Source organism: Perissodus microlepis, chromosome 10, assembly GCF_051167445.1.
Source record: "Perissodus microlepis isolate ML-2025 ecotype Zambia chromosome 10, ASM5116744v1, whole genome shotgun sequence".
Lineage (NCBI taxonomy): Eukaryota > Metazoa > Chordata > Actinopteri > Cichliformes > Cichlidae > Perissodus > Perissodus microlepis.
In genome coordinates, this window is record NC_140470.1 from 1,684,839 (window position 1) to 1,709,541 (window position 24,703).

A 24,703-nucleotide genomic window follows, 5' to 3' on the forward strand; every position below is an offset into this window, starting at 1 on the left:
GTCACAGGCAGATAGTAATTCTTACTTGGACGTGTGACAGCTAAGACTTTGACACACTGTAAAGAACACCACAGTGAGTGAAATAAAGCAGAACGCTCCGTGCATGAAGGATTTTCTGCTTCTACACCAACATCACCCCCGCGCATGACTTTAAACTTTAAGACACAAGTTAGAGGAGGCAAATCGGCTCTCGAGCTTCTCTTTCAGCCAGCGAAGAGGTTTTATTTACAGTGACAGCGGCCTGTCTCTCGTTTTCTCTCAGCTGTTCATCGGGCTCAGTGCACCGTCAGCTCGCTGTTGCATTGTGGGAAAAGCCTGGCGGCGGCAGGATCTGTGCAAAGCTTCACGGGGAGCTCTGAGTGATCTCCTGGAAGAGGATTTAAACTCTGAGCTCTTTAATGTGTTTCTGGGGAGGCAGGCAGGTGAGTTCCCATCGTCTCCCCCTGGAGATGCTGTGGATGGTGCCTGAAATGTGAATAAATTAGGAGGGAGGCATTGTGTTGATGCTTCAGGAGATAACCGGGGAAACTAGTGAAAGATTCTTCTGCAAATAGTTCCCATGTGAGCGATAGCAAACTATTCATCTTTGCGCTTTTAAGCAAGGCACGCTTGTGGTCTGAGCCCAAGGCGATGCAGTGATGATTTATTTTCATCTTCTTTGCTTTGGGCTATGGCGCCCTTTTCTGCTCCTTTCTGCCAGGTAAACTACACCCTAAATGTTCTCCACCAGTGCGGAAGGTGTGGTGTTGACAGCATGAAACAAAAATGCTCAGATGTCATCAACCAGTTTAAATATAAGTAGCCATGAGGCTGCAGACCTCATTAGACATTATTTCAAGAAGCAATAAGAAATTAACATTATTCCCCATCTGAATCTGATCTTGGTGTGATTTTCTATAATATGGTGACTCAACAAACATCATAAATATAAAACATATATATAAAACACAAAGTATAAAAACCAAAATCAAACAAGGAAACCTTATTTTCTCAAAAGCATCTCCAAATAAGTGTCTACATAATCCCATGCTGCTCAAAGGAAGAGGTTTCAGTTGGAAATTTGGTTCTGTTAGCATGCATACCGTTCTTCCCATGCTGTGTCACTGTACTGTAGTCTTCAGAGTCATCATCACTGCCAGTGTCCTCTCCTCAAAGTCGGCAGCATTTTGATTCGGATCAGCAGCAATACGGCAGCCCAATATTAAGAGCGTGATGCTGTCAGAGCCATATGCTTTAGATGCATCACCTACAGTCGTGCCGGTGCTTATTATGCATGAGCTTGCAACGAAAGACTGATAGACGTCGGCCTCGGGCTTTCTGGCTTTACAGCCTCCTCCTTCTCCTATCATCCCTAATGATTCAGTCAGGACCTGATCTGAAAATCAAATCCCAATGGAAGGTTTGGAATATGCCATTAAACAAGCAACAACACATTACGCCCAGGGTCAGTGAAAGCCATTAGTAGAATTGCGTCAGTTTTTAGGTTCATTACCTCTGTGTGAGTGGAAAGGCCTTATTGGAACATTTTACTCTGCAGGCTTGCGTGGGCCAGGCTGCATGGTGAGCACACACTACACTGCAGGACTGAGCTCTGGTAATAGAATTTCAATTAGTTACTAACAGTGTTGGGAAGGTTACTTTTAAAATGTATTCCACTACAGATTACACAATACATGCCCCAACGTGTAGTTTGTAACGTATTCCGTTAAGTTACTCAGTATTAGTGAATATTTTGGATTACTTAATACTGTCATGCTTTTTACAGCTACATGAATGCACTATTGCTGTGTGTTACTATTACTGCAGGCTAACACCGAGCTAACATTGTTAGCTGGCGTTCGCTGAGGTTAGTTCATAAACTGCATATGATTATTTGCAGCTAGCAGGTTGTTAATGCTATCCATCAAGTCTAACAGTCTGCAGTCTATGAACTAACCTCAGCTAACGCCAGCTAACAATGTCAGCTCCGAGTTAGCATTCAGTAATAGTAATAAATCTATCTAGCTGACAAACAGAGTTTGCATTGCACGGTCAGATTTCACCCAGAAATGCATTCCTGACCATGCACTGCTGGCTCTGTGGTGCTGGCTCTGGGTCCATTGTGTGCTGACATTAGAGCCTCTTATTTCGTGTTTTGTTTGGCTTTCCGGCAATGCATGGAATTACCAAAATTAGAGAGGGGATAGCCTAACATATGAAACAGGAAAAGACCGCCGTGTAATCCATTTATTTCAACAAAGCAACTGTACTCTAACTATCACCTATTTAAACGGTAACTGTAACGAAATACAGTTACTCGTATTTTGTATTTTAAAAACGTAACACCAGTACATGTGTTCCATTCCTCCCCAACACTGGTTACTAATAAATAGATAGATGTTTATAAACATTTGAAAGCACAGATGTTGCCATTTTATTGCTAGCAGGTTATCATATTGTTACCAAAACATTTCTGTACTGTTACTAATTGGTTTTATTTTATAGGCGTGTCCTTGTTTCTCATCGTTCTCTTCATGCTCACCTGTTTTTACACAATTACATAAATTTCAATGTAATATTACTGAGCAGTCCCCACTGTTAATACAAGATAATTATTTGAATAATGTAATTAAGTAGTAAAAACTTCCACCTTCATTTCCTGCTATTGCCATATTATTACAGAGTTAGGTCCACAGACAGGTCTAAGAGTCATGTTTGCCTTTTCTTCTTCAAACCAAATGTGCTTCTAAGATTGTTAAAATGCTAATTTTCTTCTCACTGTCGCCTCACCTAGTACGTTCTGAGAATGTCACCAACAAATGGCTGTAAGTGTTAGACATCTGTGACATCAGTGGTTTGGAGCTTTCAAGTCAATGAAGGCAATTTCTCATTCTTCACTTTGGTTCATAAGGCAGCTGTCAGGAATGTGACTCAGACTCTAAAATTGAAAATGAAATTGCTTGCAGAGTAGTGTTAATGTTATGAGGTTCAAAAGTCTTGGGTATTTCAGAATAGACATAAATATATTTGTCTTTTTCTGTCATGTTCTTGTGTTTAACATTACAACATTCATACTGGTGTTTGTAGTTTCTCAGATCTAGAAAGAGTAAATAAAGCTTGACTTGTCTGGTTACTATAAATTCATACGGCCTTTCTTAAGTCAGCATACAGACTCAAACATGCTGTGAAACTGTTACATAAGATGTACTGAGACAGTTCATGTTGGGAGAAATGATTCTTTGCACCTCTGCAGCCGTATTCATGCACACGGTTGTTTTGCTTATTTGCATCATATGTTCAATATGTGACGCGGTTGTTTCTTTTGGATACACTCGTCTGTAGTGTTGATCTGTGCTTCCCTCTGACGAGCAAAGAAGTGTCTGACAGGCTGACAAAGAATGACTGGCTCCTAATTCAAAAACAGCATTTCAGCACTTTCAGCTCAAACCTTGATATGATCCATGAAGACCGCATCCTGATGGAGGCTCCTGATGGAGGCTCCTGTGGAGGAAGATTATCCCAAAGGACATTGGTTTTCATTTTGGAGGCTTTTTTATGGAAGGAAAAATTAAAAAGAAGGAAAACGTGAGATATGAGGAAGTGGCACAACGGCTTCTCTCAGTGAATGTGTCCAAAGCTTTTCATGTGCTGAAGCTTCATTGATTCACACAGATGCAACGGCACTCGCAGACACATTAGTCTGCAAATACCAGATCGACACACTCGCATGATGTGTATCGATTGCACTCAGGAGTAAGAAGAGAGTTAATTCTGTCAGACACAACATCACACTGATGCATTCTGCTTTGAGGATATAACACAATATAATAAGAACATAATAAATGTGATTTAGATATATAAAAAATAGCATGTCTGGTGGATTCCAACTCCAGCTTATTTTATACAAAGCCATATGTGCTCCTGTGGTTTAGCTCTATGTGGAGCATAACTGAGGCTGCACTGTTACAGCAAGAAGCTGCAGCTCTGTTCTCTGTGATTGTTATTTCGCTGTGATGTCACCCACATTTGGAGTCATAGCCACTGCAAAGGTAGCCCTGTATTGGAAGGACTGACATGAAAGCATGACATTGTATCCAGCACACATGATTTACATGCATGTCTTATTTTGATTGGGTTAGTAGCATTTATTCTTCGTTCTTCATTTCCACTTAGATCGAGGACCAAGTACAGGACACAGAAGATGAGACGAAAGTGACGAAAGTGAGCCCTTTATTCAAGTTTTAGGGATAAAAAGTCCAAAGATATGAAGATAAAAGTAATCCAAAGCACAGCTGTATACACAGGAAATAACAACAGATACTTTGACTGTGGACAGAGCTCTATATACACAGAAGACTGAATACTAATGAGAAACAGGAGGGAGAGGAAAACACCGGCTAACGCGATTAACAACAGGCAAAACTAACCAGCGAGCCATTGGAGGACAGACAGGAAGCCAAACAGGACACTAACAACCCTTCAAATTAAAACAGGAAACAAACAACACTAAACAGAATGGATGTGATAAAAAAAAAACCACGGTCTAAACACAGTATGAGACTATCTACTCCTCACTCGTCTCCACAGCAGGTAGCGCCACACGTTTGATTTGGCAGTTTTATGGTGAAAGCCATTTCACATCTCCAGCTGGAACCTCCAACATTTGTTATGTGAATGTGCAAACGTCACGGAGCCACACATCACTACCAAACAGACATGAACTAAAAACTAAAATGAGTAGAACTGATTTAAAGACTTGATAATGTCACACTTAACAGTCACATAAAACTAGAATAATGAGAAATTGGAACAAAACATCTGAAAATTCACCAAATAAAAACTGCAAACAATAAAATAAATTAAGACTCAAATACATAAACTAACAATCCAAGACAGACAAAACAGCACAGTCAGAGAACTGTGGCAGCTTTAAGTCAGTGATGTGTTTTATGTTGTGCAAACTAGTGATTCTTTTTATTAGGATTGTGGACTTAAAGCGAAATCTAAAGCAATGCATGCTCATGAAATAAATAGTCTAAAATGGCATTGCATGGTACATGTGTATCTGTAGGTATCTGATTTTAAAACTCCCGTGATGAAGGGACGACCTCCTTTTTAGCTACTGTGTGCAGAGGAGGTCTGTTAGAGGGACATTTCCCTGTGCTGCTCTGCAGGAGGTTCGAACACATGGAGATAAAACAATATAATGAGTCGTCGCTGGTATGTGTGTTTGTGCAGCTGTATGCCAACCGTATCTTTATCTAGCTTACGTCTCCTGTGATGGTCGACATTCAGTTTCTCAGAGCTGGTGGCGTTCAGGGTCAACATGATCCTTTTTTTTCTCCCTCAGGCATAATGCTGTCAGCTTCACCCTGTCACAGCAAAGGTAACTACATGGAACAAACAAGGGCAACGGCCACCTTTTCATTCAGCAGGTTGATGACAGGAATCAGCAAAAACAGGACAGTCGCTGTCTGACACGCTCGGCACCGTGGTGCTCCATTTCCTTTTGCTTTTTCTCACATGTGTTCTCAGAAGAAGATCATCAGTGTTCGATTTCCAAAAATATCAGTGCTTATAATAACTGTCTAATAAACGGTTGTCAGTGAAGTATGTTTAGGTGACGTTCAAACAGTCGGTGTGCAGTGTCTCTATTGTGCTTGGCAGAAAAGCCAAACAATGCTCCGGCTTTCAAATCTCCAGATATTCTGTTCTGCTCCACGCTGATGCAACAGCTACCAACAATATGCAGAAGTGCAGCTGTGCTGAGGCGCTTGGCCTCCTTCCTGCTGCTTCTTTGTTCCCTCTTCTGTCCCTCATGCCACCTTTCTGCTGCTGTCTTTCTGTGACATAGCTCCTTATATTAACCGGCCGTGTTTCTAACTTACACCTATTATGCGCGCACGCAAACACACATCTGGACTGTAGCCGAAGCGCCGTGAGGCACGAGTGGGGGGTGGGCAAAGGTTTGACGGGAGACAGCAACTGTTGCTTAACAGACAAGTGGTGAAATGCATGCTGGTGTAATTGCAATGAAGGGATAATTTGACAGGCGCTTGGTTACATTGCTCTTACTCTCCCAGAATCCTTACTCTGACACTCGCGCTGCATACAAACAAGCTACACAAGCATTACAGCATTACCCTTGTTCTTACAGACTTACCTCCAGGTAAACCCCTGTCATATTCCTACGCCTGTTTTCACATTTCTTCTTCTATTAAAGTCATCTGTGTTTAGAGGTAGTGTATATAATCAGTGTCAAGACATTTCAGTGCAGGAGGAGGTAATGCGTCTGTGGCATATTATTTCTCAGAGAAAGGTTTCTGTTCTTATTTCACTGCAACTGACAGTGCAATTCATCACTCGCAGGTCTATGAGAATACCTTATTTAAACAATGCCAGTGCATCATTGCTCAAGGACTAAAGAGAAGGAGCATTGCATACCAGCCAAACATTTCATCTTTCATCTTTTCCTCTTTTTTTTTTTTGTGCTCTCTTTCTCGGGCAAAATGAAGCCGTCTCACTTGTGTTTCCTTCTGCTCAGACTCCTGCTTTGCTCAAGGACATGGAACTGAATAAAACATGACGGACATCCTGTCAACAAAGAAGCCAGGCTGAGATCGGGAAGGGAAATAGAAAAGCTCACCTCTGCTTACAGTATTTGTTGGTGTGACTCAGACGTGTCAGTTATTGGTGCATTTTGAGGTGGTGTAAACCCTCATTTCAGGATCTGAAACAATTTGTAGCTTCACCAGCTACCAGTCGTCTTTTATCAAAGCAGAATTTCTTCATCTTATACATTAAAACTGTACATCTGCTGGTTACTCAGGCAACTGCCCTGGGCTCTGTTAACACCAATACTTAATATAATCGCGCCGTAACGTTCTTCTGATCATAATCCAACACTGATCTCATCCCTTGCTGAGGATTCTCCTCCTTCCAACCTCAAACCTTACGTCACATTTCCTCCAGCTCTCTCGCCGGTTTATTTCTCCTCCCAGATACATCAGACAGAAAGCCTTTCACACACTCCACCCCCCACCCGCCCCTCTGAGCTGAAGTGGCATGATGTACGACTTTACACCAGGCCTTCTGGCCCCATTGCCATCACTGCAATCACATGGAGCTAAAGTCATAACCTAGGAGGAAAAAATACTCATACACATGTGCAGTGTTGGGAAGGTTACTTTAACATGTATTCCACTACAGATTACAGATTACATGCCCCAAAATGTATTTTGTAACATTTTCTGTTACGTTACTCACTGACAGTAACGTATTCTGAATACTTTGGATTACTTAATATATTATCATGCTTTTTACAGCTACATGAATGTCCTATTGCTGTGATTTATTACTATTACTGAAGGTCACTCTCCATACCAACACCAGCTAGATGTTTAAATCTTAATATAAATGAGTAACAGTAGGTGGACATTAGGTAAGGCTGCACTTTTTGCAGCGATCTCGTATAGAAAACTATTCCACGTATATAAAACAGGTCCGCGGCTCCGAACCGTAGTAAAGGGACCTCTGGCTAATACGTCGGGTTCGTGTCGGGCTCGTAGCTGAAAACTAGCTTTACTTTGTTGTCTTTCCTAGCGAGAGACAGAGAGAGGCGTTGAAAGGCTGCTCCAACGGAGCTTATTGTTTCAGAGGAAAACACGAACACAGCGTACAGTCGAGTCTTAACAGCTTACTTACAGCTGGGCTCGTCAGGCTCTCTGTTTGGCTGCAGTGGTTATTATTATATTTACATGCTTCCAGCTCCCGTTTCTGCTCGGTGACAGCTCGTACTTTCCCTTTTTCTCCCTCCCTCGCTCACAGACACATCACGGGTATGGCAGTCCATGACTACACTGCCCATCAAGCTCCATGCTTTAGGGCGATGCCTGTAACACTCTGCCTGTTGCCTTCATATTAAATCAATTAAAAAATATTTCTTCACGTCATTAAGAGATGCAAGATTGAGACACGGGCATTTGAGCCTCTTAATGAGTGTTTTCTTTGGGTTTCCACCGGTGTGGAATTACCAAAAATAGAGAGGGCGTAGCCTAACATATGAAACAGGAAAAGACCGCCATGTAATCCCTTTGTTTCAACAAAGTAACTGTATTCTGAATACCACCTTTTTAAACGGTAACTGTAACGGAATACAGTTACTCATATTTTGTATTTTAAATATGTAACAGCGGTACATGTACTCTGTTACTCCCCAACACTGTACATGTGCTGTGAGGTACATGAATACACGCTGCGATTATATACTATGAATCTGTCCCTAAAAATGAATAGTGACGTGTTTCATCACAGTCCTGTGAGCAACTAATTTTGATTGGTTATAACATCCTTGTGATGTTTTAGGGCTTAACAAGCACATGGTTTTAAAATGTGCCAAATATGATTAGCTCTGAGTGAGTGTGCGTGTATTTATGGAGTTATTCATTCTTTTAAACTTCATTGGAACAAGATGTCTGTGACGGTTCTCAGTCATCCAGGTCATCATAGTCTAAGGAGCTTGGAAAGAAAAGCGCCTGGACTTGAAGTTGCTTGAAACATTGTAACAAGGCAGAGCAAGTAGATATTTTACAGAAGCAGAAATACCACAGTGCAGAAAATTCCTACAAGTTGTTTGCTGGCACGTCTGCTGTCAGAAATAGTAAAGGTAAGTGGCTGTATAGTATCTCTGGGCTCTGTTGCTATGACCACTTTTAGTCTGAGATTTAGTAGAATTGTAGAAAGCAGTTTTGTTACATGATAAATTTGCCCATTTTCCTCCCTGAAACTGTAGTCGCAAGCTTTTTGCTTCACTTATCAATACAAGAGAAACATTTCAGTGATATGTTGCTTAGATCTTGCAGTTCTGGCTCCTCAGCATTACCGTTTATAGATGAACGGCCTCATCTTATCAGTTTAGTTAAACTTCTTAGTGAGGATACAGCGTGTCTGTGCGCATGTGAGGAAAAGGGATACTGTACATACGCTGACCTCATTATATAGATATAGATCTAAGGAAAAGTGTAACATTTTTGGGAACACAGCCACTGACGAAGGGTGTAATTCATCCATTCGTCTATTGTGGATGTGAAAATAATGAATATTAAATAAACATGTAAAAAAATTAGCATTAACACAGCCGTTTGGGAAATATTTTTTGCTTTTCGCTTCTTAAAAATGACAATTTGTGTCTAAAATACCTGAAGTTATGCAATACTCAACTTGTACTGTAATTATTTCTTTGTTTCCAGTAAAAACCTGACGTGTTACCACCTCATTCTAGTGTGCTTGATATGCTTTAAGTATGTATAGGTAAATATAATTACACTGTCATTAAAAAAAAATCAATTTAATTACAGAGCAATTAGGCCCTTAGTTGCTTGCCGAATTATAAAGTGTTACTGGAAGTGTACTTATTTCCATCCTCTTACCAAACTCTAATTTCCTTAAATAAACATTTGAACTTTGGTCCACAGACTAATAAATGTTAAGCTCTAAGAGAAATCCCAGATCTGCCCATTAGTACAAAACGATCTTTCTTTGACACACGTAATCAAACAGTTACAGACTCTGCTCGCACTCATTAAACCTGAAACATTGTTTTACATACGTTTATTGTGAGCCCAGGGGCAAATACATTACCGTTTTGGTAAGAACTTCCATCAGTGTGCAATGAAGGGATCATCACGGGAGGCTGTTATTAGAGCCAGCGTGTCTGCCGTGGCTGCTGACTCGGAAATTCTTCCACTCGTACGTTCATGCTCTGTGGAGCCATGGATTAAATGTGGGTGGGGGGGGGGTTTGGTAAATATTTCATTCTTTTTGTTGCTATAACAGTTCATTTGTTGCTTTTAAATTAAACACTTCTTGATGTAAATGATAAAATCATCCATTATCCTGGCTGCTTGGCTCTGAAATGCAATTTCCTCAAGTCACTTAAATTCTCTCCAACAGCTGTGCCGCTGACCTTACAAGAGAGTCGGAGGGATCCTTTCAACTAGTGCAATTAAAAGAACAGCGGGATATAGATTTCCGTTGGCTCGATAAATGTGGTTAGGAGAATTATAATGTGTGTGACTAATGGCACGCTCGCATTATTTAAGCTTGCTTCTCATTAATATGTTAAGCAGCCAGCACTAGCTTTGTCTTTAACACTGCTCCTCAGATCATTTGTTCAATGCTGGGCTCAAATCTTACACTCTGCCCATCTTGCCGGACATACGCTTTGAGATTTCACATTGTTCAAATAACTTTTACAGATATCAGTGGAGATGGAGAAGTCTTTGGGGCCGCAGGCGTGCCGGTGAATTTCCCTGTCACAAAAGTTGTAGAAGTGGTTTTGGAAGTGTGGGTCAGAGATTAGATGAAATCTAATAATCCCCCATATCATTCCTCAAAGCACAAAACAGCCGTGGTTAATGATGAATGGCTTATTGATCATAAAGAACATTTTTCATGCTCACAGGTGCTGAGTGCGAAGACCCGAATTGCACCCAGACCAGCTCTGTCAAGACCCGACAACCTGCAGTATTTCTAGCCTTGTTGCCAGATTGGACCACTTTGTTATCCATCTGTCACAAGCAGTCTATCAGTTTGTTTTGTAGCTTGCCATTCAGAGCGCACTCCTGCTGAATGTAAGTGTCAAGATACAGCAGGCCCATAATCGATGCCCTTGCCTTCCTCAATGAATTTATGATGCCACGTGGGCCTTTGAAATCCTTCAGAAGTATCCTATTACCTCTGGGCCGCTGCCTGCGTGTAATTACAAGCTGTGATCATAACCTACAAGCTCAGAGATAAAGAGCAAAAGGATGCACCATAAACTTTGTATAAGATCTGAGGCAGATTACCATGGCAACCTAGGTACACTTTTAAAGAGTCCAACTCGGTTACTTTGCCTCGGGAACATAATATTCACTGTAGCCATGTTAATAGAGCTCATCAGAACCACTTGTTTCCATAGCAGGTTTTTAATGTGGAACTTTGTGTTACATCGACTCCTGATGTTTTACGGCTTTTAAAGAAGAAAGCTAATGAAAGAGTTTGACATTAGCGAACACGAGTAAAATGATCTGCTACTTTAAAGCGAAACGGAGCAAAGCGAAGCCTTTGTTTTGTGTGTGCTGCTTATTGCTCATTAGCACATTGTCAGGAAATCGTTTCACCATCTCAACACAATGTTTTCATTTTTTAGATTCGTTTGCGTCATTTTTTTAATCATTTGAAAGATGATTGAAATCCTCAACGCACTGGACCTGACACTTCACTGTTTTCTTAACGAGCTGCCTCGTTCATAGTATGTAATGTGTTACGATACCTAAATGAATAAAGTTAAAGAATAAATAATTAGTGACTTTGGTAATGGAATTGGTCAGATGCCTCTCCTATATTAGCTGGATTTAAAGACTGCAGGAGAGTGGATTCTAAATAATGAAATGCATTTTACTGTATTTTTTCCAGCAGCTGACCTGTAAAGAGATAAGAGTGCATAGCCTCAGGATGTCTGATTTACAAACACTCATTCAAACGTTTTGTGCTGTGTGGTCGTAATGTTGTGGCTAATCACGTCAAAGCCCATCATCAGACTAAATCTGGGCTGTCTACAGTTGCTTGGCTTGAGTGGGTGTCACTGGCTTGTTTTCTATGAGCAAACCACTTACTGCTGGGGACACTGGGGTTTGAATAAAGCCGGTCAAGAGTCTGCAGCGGGAGATGGCAGCTGCACCGTCAGCCGTTTTACCTCGCGCCGATGCGTTTGAACAGACGACGCCAGGAGTATGAAAGTCATTTTTCATCTGATTTGAGAATTCCACACTCAGATCAGTGCGCACAGGCGTTACAGTGTCCACCTAGCCAGCAGAAACAAAACCTGTGAACCGTGTACCAGTTTACTCAGACAGCAGCAAGGTCAGAGGCACTCGACTCGCTCACAGTAGCTCACTCTGCAAGGCCTTCAAAACAAACAAATCCTTTTGTGCCAAAGTAGATCTTTCCTCATGTGTTGCTTTGACGTGAACATTATCGGAAACATGGCTGTCACGGTGTGGCCACGCCCCGGAGGTTTGTGTTTTTTCTGCTCCTCTATCACGCTAAACGTCCCGTTGAGTTCTAGGGAGAACGGTGGGTTCTGTGCAGTTCTGCTCAGGATTTCCTCATCATCTCGTGAGTATTTAAGTGCTGCGTCGATTTACTGCCATGGTGATAATCAGGCCTCTTTTGTCTGCTACCTCTGTTTCTGCTTCTAGAGAAAGGACGTTACCCAAGACTTACCTGCCTGCCCACTCTCCACCTTCACACCATTCACCCTTCTGAAAGCCAGCCTGCCCTCCAAAGACCCCTGGAGCCTCCGAGTACGGCAGCTAATGCAGTTCTCCACCTCTTTCCACAAAACGCATATCCACCCTGGCCTCAGCTAACGTCTCCTCTCGTCTCCCACGGAGCTCCCGGTTGTGTCGCTGCTGTCAAAACAAAGTCTCAGTTTTCAGATTTGTTCCTTATTGAGAGCTGGCTGGTTTTTAATAAAACTTTTAAAACTACCAACAGTGTTTTGAGTTTGCATTGACCAAAATTTGACAGTTTAAAAGTGAAATCATCAGATCAGTAAGACTTCCTCTACTGACTGATTAATTTAATTTATTTATTTTGCAATGTGACATTTTCAGTTATTAAGGAGGAGGATTTCTGTTTCCATGCCTTTTTCAGAGATCCACTTATCACTTGGCAGTGCATCAGTCCTGAACAGCAACTTAAGAGTAGGAGAGTAGAGCTGTGTGTGCGTGTGTTTGATTTTTTAATGATTGGAACTCATGTTTACGTGTTGTTTAAGTGTTGTTTAACTGATTAAACTGATACGTTGGGAGAGAGACTCGATATTTGAATTATAATTTTTCCATTTGCTTTGACCTGTATCCCATGCAAATCCAAATGTAACTTGAAAACAATTTGGTCCAATTATATCAGTCAAACGTCAGTTTAAAAATGTGTTTTTCAGATAAATATAAATTGCGCTCCTCCCAACTAGAGATGGCACGATACCACTTTTTTATGTCCGATACCGATATCATAAATTTGGATATCTGCCGATACCGATATGAATCCGATATAGTGTGTTTTTTAATCAATAAAACTTTTTTTTAATATCTTGCTGCTTTTTGTATAAGTTCATACTCAAGTTAAAAAACAACAACAACACTAAAGCTATTCTGTTATACCTGTATGCAAAAAAACCAAAACACTGCACCCAAAATATTTCATAGATCAGCAACACTGATCAATCTAATAAAGTTAAACCTGCTCCATCCTCCCTATTCTGGTATTTTAAAGAGTACTTAGCAGAAATATTAAGCAACCTAACTAATAGGGTTGCAAACTCCCAGCAAAAGAAAATAGGGAACCAGCCTCTTCCTCATGATGCTTAATCAATGTAATCAACTTTAATTTGATGCAGGGTGAAAAAAATTCACAGAAATAAATTCTTTTTCAAGAATAATTAAATAGATTCAACATCTTTCTTCAACAGAACTGCAGACTGCACAGATGGTATCTTCCCAAAGGAAAAAGTACTACAGCTTACTAGGGTATATTAGACTTAACAGTTACTATATACAGTAATGGACTTCTATACATTTACATCAGATTAAAACTTTGGGTGTAAGATTCAGATAATTATTAAATAATTAAAAGCTAGACATTTTAAATGAGAATAAGAAAGAAAAGTATGTCTTTGTGCCCCCTTTTCCCTGTTCATGCCCTATCGGCCCCCCTGGCTAAACTTTGCTAGATCCGCCCCTGCACAGTTACCAGCCGTCAGCTGCGTAGAAAAAGATCCTGGTGTAGAAAGTAATATTAAATACATTCTAACAACAGCTTATCAAGCTTAATAGTGCTGCTGTTTTTCAGCCGCTGGTTTCCTCTTTCTGGTGCAAAGTGGGCCAAAAACTAAGAAGAGAGACGGACTCGCGACAGAAAAGCCGATCAGCTGATCATTAAGTAGTTTCATAGCAGCAGGAGAGAGAGAGAGAGAGAGAGGCAATTGCTCTATATATCGGTTGTTAAGCTTAACGTGGGAATGCTTTACAAACATTCAGAGATGAACTTACACACTTGCTTTACTTCTCTCTGGGAAAACTTCCTCAGAGATGAAATGTTTGCTAGCAGGCTACAAATACACACAGCCGCTCTATCACGTGACCACACTGCTCCGACTGCTACGGTTATGAGCCGAGTTACGCGGTGTCGCAAGTTTTGTGAGGTGCTTTTTTGATATTTAATGGATCGGATTACATTTTTTATTTCTCTCCGATATCCGATCCAGTAATTTAGGTCAGTATCGGACCGATACCGATACGTAATATCGGATCGGTCCATCTCTACTCCCAACACACAACAACCTGACAGCATCCAGCGCCAGAACGAGCGGGAGTCGTAAATGCATCCAGAGTTGTCGTTTATCTCAATAAAAATGAAAGTGTGCTTTGAGAGCAGCTCATCTGAACTGCAGCGTGCAGCAAAGCAGCCCTGTCAAGACAGAGATATTTTCTGCAGCTGGCATATGGACGTGATCGAGGCTGAGCCAGTACAGATGGAGCTTCTTGTTGCTCCCCATCAGCACGTACCGTCTGCGCAGTCTCGTGGGAATCTCAGTGAAGAGATTTGCTCGGCGTTTAATAAAACTTTCACTGGAACCAAACAAGTGTCACCCTTAATAATCCGCTTTTAATTGCGTGGATTTCGGTTTCCATGTTGTGAATGCGCATTAGTATGATTGCAAAGACTTGGGGGATTTTAAATTGCCGGCGTTTTTGATTCCACAAAATGGAAAAGCAATGATCAAAATCCCTCTGAAACTTTGAATTTAAACATAATGTAATACTATATATGACTACAGTTGTTGCCTTTGCCAGCTGCTGCCATCCTTCTTTGTCGTGATGTATGTGACCCTGTTTTCCTCGGTAACACAACCTGCATGCAGCAAGATAATATGTCACAAAGCTCAAATCATCTCAAGCTAGTTTCTTGAACATACAGCGTCAACAAATCTGGAGCAGCTGTGTGGTGCGGTCATGTCAACATGGACCAATATCTCTGAGGACGCGTCTGCAGCTCCTGCGGGACTGAAGTGTATGTAACTCCAAGATTTAACATCATAGTCATACTAATGCACAGTGATCTCGTGTTACGCTCTTCTGATAAACATCTTTACATATTAATTTACATTTTCTTTTTTGTTTTACATGGATTGTGTTTTTAAATGCAAACCATATCATTTGGGCACCAGATCAAATCCTCAGAAGAGAAGTTTACTGGAAAGAGATCATCCTTCTGATCCCCATAATCTGTCTGGGAACAACGCCTCTCCATTATGAAAACAGAAAACAAGCATTACGAGTGTTATCCCCGGGGCTGCCTGCTACTCTGTGCTACATGTGATTTCACTCTTGTTGTGTAGATGTTTTGTTTTGTTGGGAGCTTTTTTTTAAGCAGAGCTAACAGTTTCCATGTTTCTGTTACACTGTGTGTTTATGGGCACATAATGAAAGACATGCTGTAAAAACACAGTCACCCTGGAGGCTTGATTCTGATGACGCCAGCTTCCTCCGTAACGCTCTGCTGTGTTAGGTGGGTCAGTAAATTAATGACTCCTCTCCAGTGATGCAAGCCAAAGGACAGAGACGAGAATCAAACAGAGTCGTACTGTAGACGTCTCGCCCCTTTTCCCCATCTTTTTACCACCTCCCCTCACTCCTGGGAACCTCCCGCGCCCCACCATGCAAGGAAAAACATTACCCATGTTATTTTGTCTTTTACAATCCACTTCATTTAGAAGCTTACAAATCCTATTAAGGTGATCTTGTGCGCATCGCATAGTTACTGCAGGGGTAGAGGGAGGGATCTCTAATGCTAATACTAATGCCTCCTCTGCCCTGAGGGGAGATGGGCCACGGTAATTGGAAAACAACCCCCCCCCCCCAGCCTGCGGGAAAATAAAAACTTTTATAAATATAACCTTTCTTTATGAAAGGCTGTAACCTAATTCTTAACTGTTATTAGCTATTTACTGGAAATTAAACTGGTAAAAAAAATCAAATTAGATTTAAAAAAATTTTTTTAATTAAGTCCCCACCTTCTTATCAGCCCGCCCCTCCCTGAGCCCGGTTCTGACGGAGGTTTCTTCCTGTTAAAAATCAGTTTTTCCTTCCCACTGTTGCCAAATTGCAAAGTGTGCCAAATCAGAGTCATCTGATTGGTGGGGTGTTTACCTTACATACTTATTTAAAGCACTTTGTAAATAAAACTGGATTGTACTGTTTCCACACTCTATGTGGTCTAGGGTTTGGGTGGGGGCGGTAGCCCCAAGGTTAACAAAAGGACAGGAAGTATTAGGTGACAGGTGGGGGCCTGCATCGTGCAACCTTCAAAGGGAGCCTGTTCAGTGGATGTCAGTTGTAGCTATGAGTAATGGGTTGGATTTGCTAGCGAGAGAAACTTTGACAAATCAAGAAAAGGTGTCGAATTGCTCTGGAGAAGCTTGTGGAAAAAATGAACACGTAGGTCATCGTTACAGCGTAAGCTCGAGAAACAAGAACAGACTGCTGAACGAGTGATCCACGTCCAAGGAATAATTTACACACGGCTCCCTACCAGAGCGAGGCTCCGGCTTTAATTTGAACCTTCATTATTTATGAATTTGACATCGTAATAGCAGAAATACTGCAACACATTCCCAACCTCACAGTCCCTCTGAAGACTCTCCATGACTTCATTATATTGGAATTGAAAACACATGCTTCTCTCAGGCCTCGGTTGTACTTGACAAGAGTAAAGCAGACTGAAATCATTCTGTTTTATCTCAAGTGGCTCAACTTGATGTTGAACTTGTCGTCTCATGAATTAGTTAGTGCTGAATGTTTCTGTAATTGAGCCGTAGATGTGCTTTTCAAATAACACCATTTCTGTGCTTTGTTTGCCGTGTTCACATCTGACAGCATCTTTAGTTTAAAAAGCTGTATGTTGTTGTTTTAGTAGGTCAGCTATCATTTTCAATATTTGTACTTGTCATTCAAAGAACTTATTTGTGGTCCATGTTGCTGGAGATAAACATAGCAGCGTGTTTGCTTTGTGTTATTTTCTGTTTCCATCTGTTTTCATATCATTCCTTGCCCTCGTGTTTGGACGCTTTTTCTGGTGTGTATGCACAGATATAGAAAAGCCCAGCATCAGAGAGAAAAAGAAAGAATAACAGCTCAAGTGCATCGACTCATCTGGTGAAATAATGAATACACGTGTAAATGATTTCCTCTTCGAGCCAAACATGCAGCGAAAGGTCAACGTTGGCATTTCAAATGAGTGCGAGTTCACAGAGATGCCTCCAGAGCCGCACACATCAAACCCGCACTTGTATTTTAAACTCGGCACACGCTAAATAAATGCTGCACTTACCTTCTAAGACTTAAAAGAACCCGTGACAGCCAGCTATTATTTGTTCACGTCTTCAACAGCACCTTTTCACAGCAGTTAATGGTGTTACTAATTACACCACCAACCCGACTGTGAGCACGCTCGCGCTGTTCCAGGACACAGAAGTGCAAGAAGCTAAACAGACTCCTTCTGCACACCTTCGTTCTTCAGAAAGGTCGTAGTTATTGAAAATATACTCAAAATTCTGGAGAATGTTCTACTGATAGACGGATTATCAAATAGCTTTTTACCTTTTAGCAGCTTTGATCTTGACCAAGGCACATGCTGAACTCTGCTCTGTTGCATCCTGATAACAACCAGTGTTTGATTTTAGTGCAATTTAAATCCCAAAACTGATTTTTGAATAAAATCTCAATAAAAACAACTGGCAATGATTTGCTGATGATTTAAACCCTGAATTTAAAATGATTTCATCATACAGGACAAAACAGTTTTTGGAAACTACGTGCTGATGTAGAATTTGATGCCAGCAATACAGAGTGCATGAGGGGCATGTTTACCACCGTCTCGCCTTCTTTTAACATCACTCTTAGCATTTGGAAACTGACAAGACCGATTTCTGTGGTTTTGGAAAGCAAAATGTTTTTCCAGCTTGATATTGAGTTTCAGCTGCTCACCAGTTCAGGACCTCTCTGGTTAGCAGCAGCTCTGGACTACAGACAGGCCATCAGAGTAGCTAAATAAGCACTGAGACTCTTTCATGGCATCACTCAAAAATCTCTAGATATCATTCAGCATTGATGGGACTGCCATGTGCATTAAAACACCATAACAGAAGCTGGAATTTGAACTGAAAGCTAAAAAACCACTTGGTCCCCGTCCTGTTTAGAATGCAAAATTTTGATTGGATTGGTCACATTTTCCCTCTTTCCCTTGAATTGGGTTTGGACCCACTGAGGGTGACTGGGTCTTAAATTTGCCAACACAACCGTCCATCTGTTTTGAATGCACTGCTGTCTGAAGGTCCAAATATAGTTCAGTATGAGCGTGTGGCCTTTGTCTGAACGCTGATGCTTTTAATAGTATTACCGTACTGTGTACTGCAGATAATGAAACTTTAGGTGGAGCAGTTTTGCTCATAAATTGTTGAATTGTTTGCCGATGACGTCTTTGACAGGATGCTAAAGCTCTCTGCACTTTTCCTCTTGACTTTTGTTTACGTCCTCCACCTTTAACCTCCTAGGACCTGCGTCCACATATGTGGACATCACATTTTGGGTTATTTAGACCAAAATATTCAATTTTGCTCTACAAGGGCCTGATATCCACTTACGAGAACATTATAGTGCAATTGTTCTATCTTAATTTTAAATGAATATCCTCATATGTAGCTCTTATTTTTCCTAAAAACAAAGTAAGGTAATTCTTTGTTTTTACATTCATCGGGCCCCAATATGCCCAAAAATCAAAGAGAAATTAAAAATGCTGCTGTGGAAGAGTTCGGGTCTTAGGAGGTTAATGTTAGCTCTGACTTTCACAAAAGAAACTCTGCTGGACCTGAAGACAAAATAATCGTTTCATCTTCAAAATATACAAATAAATTCAATTCCCCATTTCAAACATTTGTTTGTTTTTTCTTTGCTCGTTTCAGAGGGTTTAAATTGTTTCCATTCACATTTTGTAAAACAACTTTTTTTGAAATAATCAGTGAATTATTTAGAATTGACGTCCTTTCCACATTTCTGTGACGGTGAATGCGAGTCTTATCCAAAGCCCAAACAGTCAACAATGATTGATTGTGTGAGCCGACTGAGGAACCACGAGCTAAGAGGATTTTGACAGGCCCCATATATTAAATCCAGAGAGGCTTTTCAGTCCACGCTGTCATCATTACAGGTACAAGCCTCACTCATACTGATCTGTATAATCAATCATACTAATTCACTTTTCTGCTTTAAAAAGTAATTTTCCCATTGAAACATATTCACACATTAGCCTGTGGACGCTTTAAATGCTTCTTCTTCTTTTTTTAATGTGACAGTAGAGACGCATTGAAGCTATTCATAATTTAGGTCAGCTTTTAAACAGCAGGTCATGTGCCACAATTTAGCAGCGAGTATGTCATATGCCTGTCATGTATTGCTTGCACTTTAAGGTCATTAAGCACTTGTAAGGCCTTCGGGGACAAGTCATTAGTGATGAACATTATACCTCCCACACGCAGTGTGTTAGAGACATTGTAGTCCCCACTATACCTTTGATGAATAGCATCAACAAATCCTATTTGCCAAGTGAACACAACAACACAGAACAAAGAGGCAATAGTGCAACTACACAGATACAGTGGGGTGAGAACTATTTAAAGTAATAAAGGCTATTATAGGGTTTGCTAGCACAGCTGGAGGAGAAAAAGGAATCTCTTTGTTGCTATAAGTGCTCATGAAATCAAGCTGTATTGCACCCATATTGTCACTACATCCCAGCTGAGCCTTTTCCCTGACAAGACAAGATAATAAGGATGAAGATGCACAAATGGGATAAAGGTAAAAGCTGGAAATGAGGAGGGTGTGATAATATGCACGATTCTATTTTGTTAATACGATTCCTTAATTACTACCATCTGCTGTCTGAAGAGGAAAACAGGGAGTGAAGTTTTGCATTCTGACTTGGTAATTAAAGATAAATACGCAGAAATGCATTTTCAGGTGGAGTAATAGTTGATCTGTGATCGACCTATCCCCTCAGCTTCATCCTGTTCCTGTGTACAGACTTCTCAGGCTTGTGTGGTGTGTGGAAAATACCTGTGCTATAAAACAATCATTATAAAAGCCTGATTGTGTTGGCTTATTAGATTTTGAGTCTATTTTATAACTTTTGTCATTTAGTTCTTGAGTTTATTTTCTTCTAGAAGTTTCCATTTTCCTGTGTAAAAAAGCCCGATGATTGAATCCAATCACAAAACAATAATAATGCATACTTCATTCATCCCCGTGGGGAAATTACTCTCTCTACATTTGACCCATTCAGTCAGTGAAGCAGTGGGCAGCCACTAAGCAGGCGCACCGGGGAGCAGCGTGTAGGGACGGTACCTGGCTCAGGGGAACCTCAGGGTAGCCGTTCAGTGGATTCGAACCCCCGACCTTCCGATCATGGGGCAACCACTCCACCTGCTGAGCTATCCCTGGGTCAGGAAGACATTATTATAGCAAGCTGGAGACACTACAGCTGGAAAGAATGATCCCTGACTCTTTCGTTGTGCGGAGAGTGGTGAAGGCATTGGTCAGCGGTCCGAACCAATTATCCAGATGACTACTTCATACATTTACCGAAAATATTTCCACTTTATCAGCCTTCAGATCCCTGGATCCAGTTTGTTGTGTGGCAGTGAATGAAGCTGTGGAGGCGCAGAAAGTTTGGGCAAAGGTGTAATTAAAGCTAATTATGGCACGGCAGAGGAGAGGGGAGAGGAGCACATTTATCTTCCCCACAAATGAGCAGAGGCTGGGAGAGCTGAATTAGCTGCCTCACTGTTGCCTCTCCCCTGCCACACCACTCCTCACAAGGACACTCCTCCTGGAAGATGAGGTGGGGTCAAGGGCATGTGTATCCCCCAGCATTATTCTTACAGGCAGATGGGGTCCCTGTGCCACTGGGCGCTGGGAATTGAAGCACTTTAAGCAAGCTCTGAGCCAAGCCACTCAGCCTCTGCATCATTAGACTGAACTAAAAATACATATCCCACCCATGGTTGGGTGCAGAGGACCAGTTCACTGACTTTCCCCGATTCCTGTTTGTGAGAGGCGTGACATCCTCCCCCTCTTTTCTTTTTTTTTTGTTAGACATGAGTTTCATGAGGTTTTGACACTACACCCAATAAAGCTGCTATTAAATTGAATTATTATTGAATATAGTACAAATTCACACTGTTGTAGTTACACTGTTATTAATGCTCACCCCACGGTATTAATGGACCTAAAAATCAATGCATGTTGTGGTAATGCTGCAGTGACATGTGCTACGAGGCATTCACTCGATCCACATTTATGGAACATAAAGCTGCAAATATTGAAGTTTTTTAAAAAAATATTATCTGATTAATTATCTCCAATAAAACATGCGTTACTACTTTATTACTGATTTTCAGTTGGCAGACAGTGAAAACATCTTCAGCCACGTTTCTGCATCTAAATATATATATAACTGTCCTCCTGGGTTATGTTGGTGAGGGTATTATTCACCTGGTATGTTTCCATGCAAGCAGAAGACTTTAAAAGAGCAAAGCATGTTCCAGCAGCCATTGTAAATCTCAGCCTGATGCTTGACTGCTTTTCATGAATGACACTGAACAAGCTGAGTGAGGTGACCTGAACTGAATAGATTTATTCCTGCCAAATGGTGCACAACTTGGATGTTGAATAACTCCATGTTTTCTTTCTTTATTACAATATAAATGCAAAACACGACACCAACATAATGAATAAGCTTCAGAACCTTTACTAAAGTGCACGTATTGCTTTGACAGCTTATTGGGGCAACGCCGTGAGCGCTGGAGACTCGGGACACGCATAATCTCGTGGCCCCACACATGCAAGTAATTGTCTGATTGCAAAGGCTGGGGTGACTAACAACTCAGTGCTGAGAAGCAGCTTTCCAGGGTAAATATTGTCTTTAAATGTCGAAAATATGCTGTGCTTATTTAGTCTTTTATTATTCATTGCCGCTACTGTAAGGTCAGACACCACCTGCAGTGCTGGTTGGGTGGGGGGAGAGTTAGTTGGCCACAGGTGTCCTTGAAGCAAGAGTTCATATCACTTTATGAGAACATTTTAGCTAACGTATCTGTCCTGAAGGAGGGAATAAATAATGAATGATTTAAAATGACTAAATAATTCGGATCAAATAAAGATACAGTCGCTAAACTAATAGGTGAATGACTATGTTTAAACAAACTGCGTAAAAAATTGAGTTGCTGCTTCTCTTCTCCATAAAATCAATTGTGTGGCTATAGCTTTGTCTTTAGCTTGGTGGGCGTTAACGATCACAGGCAGCTGTTCAATTTAGTATTTAAGCAATTATGCTAATGAATGCATATTTTACCATTTAATGATAAAGCCGAGGTTCATGAAGTAATGACCGGACACTTTCTTCTAGTATTCATTACCACTAACTACTTGAACCGTTCACCTGACTTGCATTTGCAATTATTTTGTCACGCATGTACGATAAAAACATTAAAAATGCGCCCGTTGCAAATCATAATTAAGTTTGGAAATAACAAGACTGTATAAACGGGCTCCAGCACATTTGACTTGCAGCTAAGTTACTAGCCGTACTGTATCTTCACCGTTACTCGCAGAACAAACGTCCACGGACAGCACTATTTGCGCCGAGGAGGAAGCGTGCAGCCTGTAAAGCGGCACTGCGGCATCGCCGTATCACTGCGCCCCGGTCTCCCTTCTCCGGGATCCTGAAGCTCGGATCTGGGGAGAGGAGGAGGAGATACCCTATGGTTTTCCTTCGCGGGATTTATTTTGCCAGCTCCAAACCTTCTTGTGCTTTATCTTTATTTTTTCTTTAGTGACTGAAGGCCTTCAACTTGTCCGGACGGTCCCTCCCCACTCGCAAGGGTTTGCAATTCTTGGTTTTGCATGACGTGTCTTGGAGCAAAAGGAAAAAAAGAAGAGAGAGAGAGAGAGAGAGAGAGGCTTGCTTTTGTTGTGTGTCTTATAGTAGAAAATGAAGCTTGGAGAGCCGGAGCAGGAGGCAGTGCCAGTCCGCTGCTGCTGCTGCTGTTGTGGGCTGGACTGGATTACAGAGCCTGAGATCTTTACTGACAGCACAGGCAGACAAAAAGGGACTGTGAGCTAAGACAAGAGAAAGAGTCTTTGCTGAACTGGAAAAGCCAGGGCGAGTGCTAGGACACAGTTTGTGTGTGTGTGTGTGTGTGTGTGTGTTTTTAAATAAGCGATATTTTGGGAGGTATTTGCACAGTGTCTGTGGGCCATTAGATGAGTATTGGCATGGGGCATCAGGTTAAAGGCACAGGTACTTAAAAAAGGCTTAGAAGCATTATCACGGTAAAGGTGCATTTGCCTTCTTGTGGATTTTCCTTTTGGGGGTGTTAGAAGACTGAACATGTACTGTGAAATGAATAGCTGCAAATGGTTGATGCACACTTAATTGTTGGCATGCAGGCTTGTTAGTGCCTTTGTTGTGTATGCCTTTGATCAAGCCCCCCAAAATGGTTGTGACTGTGCATGCTTAAAACATTTGTCACTTTGCAGGGTCGAGCAGAGCATATATGCTGCAGAATCCAGATGAGCTCACTACATGACAGCCCGTGTCCAAGGAGACACTGTAAAGTTGAAGATGGTGGTTGACTGTGACAGATTGGTTTTTGGTTTGGGTGGTGATGCAGAAAAGGGTTCATTCCTCTGTGCTTGAAACGTCCACCTGGATTCTGGAGGCTTAGTAAAAGCCTGCAGTTTGTTCGGTCTGAAGCAGTTTTCTTCAACATACGAATACCATTTCTGTGATGTAATGGATGGGAATTATTATTCTGGACACACTGAGAAGCCATATGTGTTTTGGACTACAATGCCAGAGTGACTTTCTGTGGCTTTAGGCCTAGTCTGCTGGGCTGCTCCTGAGAATGATGTAGAATAGCACTGCAAGCTGTTGAATGTTGCATCCTAATATTATAAAGCAGCCAGATGCCTTCAGTGTCAGTGAAGGCAGGCTCTGCTAAGCTCTGCAGCCAAACACAGGATAACCTTAATAAAGGGTCGTGGCATTTGTTTAGAGTGTGTAAAACCTCAAACGCGTGTCTCTGTTCAATTAGACCTACTTTTAATTTGTGAAAGGGAGAAATGTAGTCATGCCTGTGTGCCAAGGTGATGTTTTGAAAGAAACGAATGGTGAACTGAAACAGGTTGTCAGGGGGAATCTGTTAATTTCAGCAATTCATTTATGGATGTCTACAAGTCAAAGCTATATTATTCAAGCACAGCTCCCAAGTATTGACTCGTCTAATTTGTCTTTTATGTCTGTTTATGCTGCAACTTTATTATTAGTGATGTTGCACAGTGAAAGTGAATGAAATGTCATTTCTGATGCATGTGAGTGTGTGCCAAAATGTTGATCATTTGCATTAAAACTAATGTAGAGAGCCGACAAATAGAGCAACTAAACGGGTGTATTGTTCACCTTGTCAGTTTAATTATTGTAGTAGGAACAAAGTGCTGCATAGTGTTGAAGCGCTGTCACAGAGTTTAGAGTTTATACATTTGTAGCTGTCACCAGGCCAAAT

General features: G+C 41.3%; 1 protein-coding gene across 7 annotated transcripts in view; it reads left to right on the top strand.

Annotated features, from left to right (window-relative positions):
- The first annotated feature begins 22,826 nt into the window (after positions 1-22,826).
- The window catches only part of auts2a (activator of transcription and developmental regulator AUTS2 a), a 336,075-nt gene continuing 334,198 nt past the window's right edge, over positions 22,827-24,703 (top strand). For 6 of the 7 annotated variants that reach the window (XM_084941426.1, XM_084941430.1, XM_084941428.1 and 3 more), the window contains exon 1: positions 22,828-23,021. The gene's annotated coding sequence lies outside the window, so the exon portion shown is untranslated. Of the gene's footprint in view, positions 23,022-24,703 lie in introns of all 7 variants that reach the window. The other variant, XM_084941432.1, reaches the window with a different exon arrangement.